Raw genomic sequence first — 6661 nt, 5'->3', positions numbered from 1 at the left:
TCTCCTTAAAATCACAGCTTAGGACTGAGCCCAGAGCCTCATTTGTCACGCGCAACAAGGATTGGGTGTCCCTTGATTACCCCAAATGAACTGCAGAGGAAGAACGTGCTGCTGATTTCTCCCTCCCGTAGCACGGGGATGGTGCAAATGATCAGGTCCTGGATATCAAGTGTCCCTCAGACTCAAGGCTGGGCTAGGCAAGTGTCTGTTCACAGGTGCCTGCAAACTGAGAGTCCCTGTTTTACCGCACCCGCTCAACACTAGGATGGTCAGAGGTGGAAGAAGTTCGAATCGGCAAAGGCCATGGCCTCATCTCTCAGAGAGGCTGAGAGGGACCTGGGTTGTGGCTATTGAACATACCAGGATGCAAACATTACACATCCGAGTAAGGGTCTGACAAGTGAGACACCATGGGAAAGCCAGTGAGAAGGAGCAGAGACGGAATCAGGAATGTGCTCAATAAATGGTATGAGCCAGGATCTAGAACGAGGTGAACAAGGAGGCAGATTAAGAGGGGAACAGTTGACAAGGAGCTGACTGTGCAGGATCTGATGGGCCACAACATATACCAAGTTTGACATTTCATGTCAAAGGACAGAAAGCCATTAGAAATTTTTGAACAGGGGGTGATTGTGTGTGTGTATGTATGTGTGTGGTGTGTGGTGTGTGTGTGTGTGTGTGTGTGTGTGTGGTGTGTGTATGATGTGTTTTTTGCTTGAGATTGAACCCAGGACTTCACACATGCTAGATGAGTTCTACCTGATTGATGTCCTCGGCCCTGTTTGTTTGTTACCCTCACCCCAGTTTAAAAACAGTCCCCCAAGTTGCCCAGTGAGGACTTGAGTACAATAGGTAGCATAGGCAATCAATCTTAGTGTCCTCCTGCCTCAGTCTCCCACTATAGGCCTGAACCACCAACCACAGTTGTTGGTGATGGAAAAGTGAACACCTGGCTACCAAAGTAGAGGGCCAAGCTGCTGTGTGAGGCCCAAGAGCACCTTCCACAAACAGGAGGGCGAGTCAGACGCTGAGCCATCAAGAAACTAGAAAGTGGTTCAGGCATCTTGAGGAAAAAGCACCTTGGAGACCAGGTGAGATCGAATGAAGCTGAAGCGGCAGATGCACGGCCTAACAGCAGGTGTCCTGCCTGGGAGTCTGAGTGGATGGGGACATTATTTATTCATCAGGTAAGAAACCCAGAGGGCAGAGCTCTTTGAAGGGAGCTGCGGGCTGTTCCCTTGAGGATTATTAAATGCACCCAGAAGGGAATTGGTGATTCATGCTTCCAGTTCAGGAAAAGCGCCTCTGCGGAAGTTACAAATGTGAGAACATCAGCGCAGAACTACAGCTGGAAAAGAGAAGATTTACCACCGAGGGAGAGAGAAGAAACTGCTGAACCCAGGCGCCAGGAAAGCAGAAGGTCCTAGAAGCAGGCAGAGGAAACTGTAAGCCAGAAATAGACGCCAGGAATGGCATTCATGTCTGTTACCCCAGCACTTGGAAGCTAGGTCAAGTGAGTTCATTGCTAAGCTAAGTGACACTGAGACCCTCATAAAATAATAATAGGTAGCAAGTAAGGGAATGAAAACACAAAAAAATTAGAAGTCACCAGAGAAAGGAAGAACCTGACTGGGCAGGTTCAAATGCTGCAAAGACCTGGCCCCTATAACTTGGCCATGGTTCTCAGATTTTCCATAACATACTGTGTGCTTGTCTGAATTTCCTTTGCACTGTTAATTGCCAGCAAGTTAGGGATTATGTCTTTTGGTCATCTGTTGTAGAAGGCTGCTTGTTTGTTCCTGGCTGCTCAGCCCCGAAATAACCACACAGAAACTATATTATTTGCAATTCTGTTTGGCTAATCCCTTAAGCATATTGCTAGCTAGCTCTTACACCTAAAATTAACCCATTTTCATTATTTTATATTTTACCACAAGGCTTGTGACCTACTGACAAGGTTCCAGCTGGCAGCTCGCATCTTTCTCCTCTGGCAGGTACATGGCGTCTCCCAACTCCGCCTTCTTTCTCCCAGCATTCAGTTTGGTTCCCCACTTTCCACTATCACAGGCCAAGCCAGCTTCTTTATTCATTAACCAATAAAAGCAACACATATACAAAAGGACCTTTCACACCAGTCATCACTGACTATCCAGGTCCCAAAATTATGCCTGACTTGCAATGGCAATAAATAAACATATGCTCAGTTAGTTACAAAATAGCATTTGTGATCTGTGCACACAGAGTGTGTGCATGGAACAGGGCCACCAAGGCTGTTCATAATTGGCTAATATGAGAAAGGAGGAAATGGAGAGTCCAGACATAAAACCTTCTCTAGAGGAGGACAATAATTTATACAAAGTACTCCAGTGTTTATGTTAAAGTATTATTTCAGTTGTCTCTCTTACTTTTTTCAGATACAGTCTCTATATGTGTATATCAGGATTATCTCAAATATGAGAGCCTCCCGCCTCTTCGTCCCAAGTGTCCTTTGCTAACAGTAGACTTAAGCACATCCAACTGTCCTCTCATGGGAGTTCATTATCTCCTCCTGGATACGGTATATGCAGAACATGCAGAATGTTTACCACCAGAGAAGCTTGTCACAGCCCTGGTGCCAGTATGTATAATGGCTCATATTACCCATGTGGCTGACCAGCGGTCAAGCTACCTTTTATCTCTAGACAAAGGTGGTATGCCATGAACAAAAGCCCCCACTGTGAATGCTATACCCAAAATCAAATTCCCCATCAAAAATAATATTCAAAGGACTCATGGATTTTATGCAAACAGAGGTAGATGAAGGTCAGGCATTTCTTGGATATAGCCGCTACATCTAAAATATTACATTGCTGAGGTGTGGGATAAAACGATGAATAGGAACCTTGGAAAGAGCAAAGTTTATTATAGTTAGCTAAGTTAGTATGGTTATAAGAGACAGTGCAGTTAATACAGGAAACAAAAAGCGTCAATAATAAAAGGCACTGGACAATCATGGACAAGCAATGAGCTGGTGTTATTTGCAATGGGCAGGAAGGTTGCTACATGCCCAGGACTGCTGTTCTGTCTGGATGCTTCTTTGTATACAGCCAGTGCATTGTAAATTGTATTATCATAAATAAACTGGGGTCCAACAGCATCCCAAGAAGGATACCCAGTGCAGTGCTGGCGCTACATGAAATGGCTTGTACAAGATACCACCTACTCTCCGAGTAGATAAACGCCATACGTACCCATACACCTAGGACAGAATGTATTGTAGATGTCAGGTTTGCTGACAAATATGACTCTCCCATGTCATAACAACAACCATTGAATAAGATCAACAAACATTTCCTAGCTGTCCAGGAGCAATGAATCATTCTAGGTTTTGATTACACAGATGAAAATTATAGGATAGCTACTGTCAAAAGACAAAATTGCAGCAATTTACCATACAGATCTTAATTGCTGTTATTTGGCATTCTAGATTGGGGCAGTACTTCATTCCCTAAAGTAAGTGTTCTAATGAGCCGAGAGGAGGAGGTTGGTTTCATAGGCAGGCATAAGCTGGGCAAAGCAGCATCACAACAAAAGAGAATCTGGCACTTCCTACTTCCGTTCCTTGTAAAGTGGGAGCACGGAAACTGGCCGTCACCCTGGTGAGCATCCAGCCCCCACCCCACCCCCGGGAGCTTTTTGTGTGAAGATGAAAGCAGAGGTTTGTGCACCTTTCCTGTGTCCTCTCTCCTGACCTCTCGGAGGGTCAGGGAACAGCTTCCTTTCAGTTTGGTGACTTGGCACTTCAACAGGCTGACTCATTTTGGTTTTCAGTCTGGTCTGTTGGAGCCCAGTGCAAGAGTATACATTTTATAAATCTCTATATCTAGCATGCTCCCAATCAGGCATGAAGACAGGCACATGAAAACAAAAATTGGGATTTTATAAGGAAAGCAAAAGGCTTAATGAAAGGAAGTTACTGTGGAATCAGGCGCATACACATGATTAAGAAAAGAATGCACTATGGTTTCATTTGGAACCAGACACCCCGCTTTCTGAAACAAGCTGCGGGTATCAGGGAGGATGCGCATGCTCATTCAGTGATTAAATGACTGAATAAAAACACATCTTTTAAGACAGTCTCACTAGGCAGCTAAGGCTATTCTCAAACATGCAATCCTCCTGCCCCAGCCTCCTGAGTTCTGAGATTATAGACACACAATGTAGGTGTAAATGAAGTATTTGAAAGCAGCTTGAATATATGCATATGCCCAAACTACAAATAGCAAAAACACATGAAAATGTGGCAACAGAGACTGGTTCAGTATTTCTGAGTCAGCCTTCCTCACGGGAGGGTGCTGAGGCTCTTGGGCAGGTGTGGTTACACAGCAGTTTGTGCCGGGCTGAGTTGAGCTGTGTCTTCTATCTTCTTCCTTCACGCCGTGTTCATCCATCCTCTAACTCATAACTGAGCTGCACACTACTTCAGGATTTCTGCACTTTGATTATAATTGTCCAAATTTGTATCATGCAACAGACTCAAGACCTAAACTTCTCCCAAATAAGAATTTAAAAGGCTCTTCTGCCCATGCCTCATAAATGTTTTCTGCAGTTAATAAAAGGGATTGTATCAACTGCTATCACTTTTAGACTATGAAATTAATTATTTACAGGTTCATTGTGGCCTACGAGGCAATTATGAACACCAAAACTGTTTCCATGTGTTTGTAATGTGTACTCTAAAGTTGGGGAGTAAGAGATTTGGGAACAGACTTGGCAAAAAAAAAATCTAAGCTTATTAACTAGAAACATAGTTACTGGAATATATGTGTATGCATGAGCATGTGTGCATGCACATGCGCGTGTGTGCATGAGTGTGTATGTGCGCGTGCTGATGTGTACACACTCAAATAACAGCATAGCACCTGTCTAGCCTGGATTCTGCCTCAGATGAAGATTAGAATGGAGTGGGGGAAGAATGCCATGCCCACTAAAACAAGAAAATAGCAACAAATAAATAAAGCCCAATTTTTTTTCTCAATGCTACTGTAAAGCTCTGAGTGCAGTGAAGTATAACATAACCAAGCTGTAGAGTAGGATGGCCATCCCTCCATGAGCAGACAGGGTGCTTGCATTCTTGGGGACCAAGTTGCAGTCTAAGCCTGTGTGATCGATGAAAGCAGCCAGTAGGGGGAGCTGCTGGGACAAGAACGCAAAAGAAATTGTGTAATAATCCAAGATGCTGTAACTCTTGAACAGCCAAACTCAGTCTTTCTAACTCTAAGTCTTTCTGAATTCTCTTACACTGTACTCTGAGTGAATAACGGTTTGGAGGCCAAGGGCAAAAGAGAAATAAATTCTGTATCCCAAAACACCTATATTCCAATCTCTATGGGGAATGATATGAATATATCCTTCAAAATATCAGAAGCCAGAGATAAGCAAAAACTTGGAGAAGAAAAGGTTTCTTTCTCTTACAGTTCCATATCATAACCATTGAAGAAAATCATGGCAGGAACCTGGCCATGGAGGAGTGCTGCTTACTGGCTTGCTCCTCATGGCTTGCTTAGCCTGCTTTCTTATAGAAACCGGACCATCAGCCAGGGGCAGCCCTACCCAATGGGCTGGGACCTTGCCATCAATCACCAATTAAGAAAATGTCCTACAGACTGGTCAAATCTTATGGAGATATTTTCTCAATTGAGATTCCCTCTCTCAGATGATTCTAGCTTTTTATCAAGTTAACATAAGACTAGCCTTCACAGTGCATGTTGAAAAAGATATGAAGAAATTGATGCTAGGGTTTATTTTTGAGAAATGCTTTCAATATAAGGTCCAGGCTAACTTGGGTTGCTAGTGTTTTCTGAGTATCCCTGGAGACTTCCTGTGTGTAAATCTACCGTCTCTTTATCACAGCTCTAAAGAAGTGGTTAAGTCAGAAGAGCACAGCTGTGCAAATGAGAAGCCAAGGAGCTGAAATTCCTCTCTTTGAGGTTCTTTGTTTGTTTGGATTTGCTGTTGTTTTGTTTAGATGTTTTTCTAAGAGTAGGTCTCACTAGGTAGCTGTGGTAGTTTGAATAAGAATGGTACTCCTAGGGACATATTTGAACGCTTGGTCACCAGGGAATAAATAGCACTATTTGAAAGAATTAGGAGGCATAGCCTCATTTGAGGAAATATGTTAATCAGATGGGTTTTAAGGTTTCAAAAAGTCCATTCTAAGGCCAGAGTCTCTCTCATCTGCTGCCCGTGAATCCAGATGTGGAACTCCCAACTACATCTCCAGCACCATGTCTGCCTGTATGCCGCCCCGCTTCCCACCATGATGAAAATGGACTAAACCGCTGAGATTGCAAGCAAGCCCCAATTAAATCTTTTCTTTTATAAGAGCTCTGAGGTCCTCTTCGGAGCAATAGAACAGTATCTAAGACAGTGGGCTTGCCTGGAACTTTCTATGTAGACCAGGCTGGCTTCAAATTCAAAGAGTCCCTCCTGCCTCTGCCTCCCTAGTGCTATTATTGAAGAACTGGTTAAGATGGACAGTTTGTGAAAGGAAGAACAGACCGTGGCTGGGAAAGCAGCAGAATGCTTGCTCTGCACACACAACGCCCTGGGTTTGATCCCCAGCAGCGCAGACACATTTAAGAAATAAGAAAAACAACAGCGGGGATAGAGAAAGGACTCA

The sequence above is a fragment of the Alexandromys fortis genome, unplaced genomic scaffold, assembly GCF_014885135.2.
Source record: "Alexandromys fortis isolate MF-2015 unplaced genomic scaffold, M_Fortis_MF-2015_v1.1 scaffold_18, whole genome shotgun sequence".
Lineage (NCBI taxonomy): Eukaryota > Metazoa > Chordata > Mammalia > Rodentia > Cricetidae > Alexandromys > Alexandromys fortis.
This window is presented reverse-complemented; position numbering follows the sequence as displayed.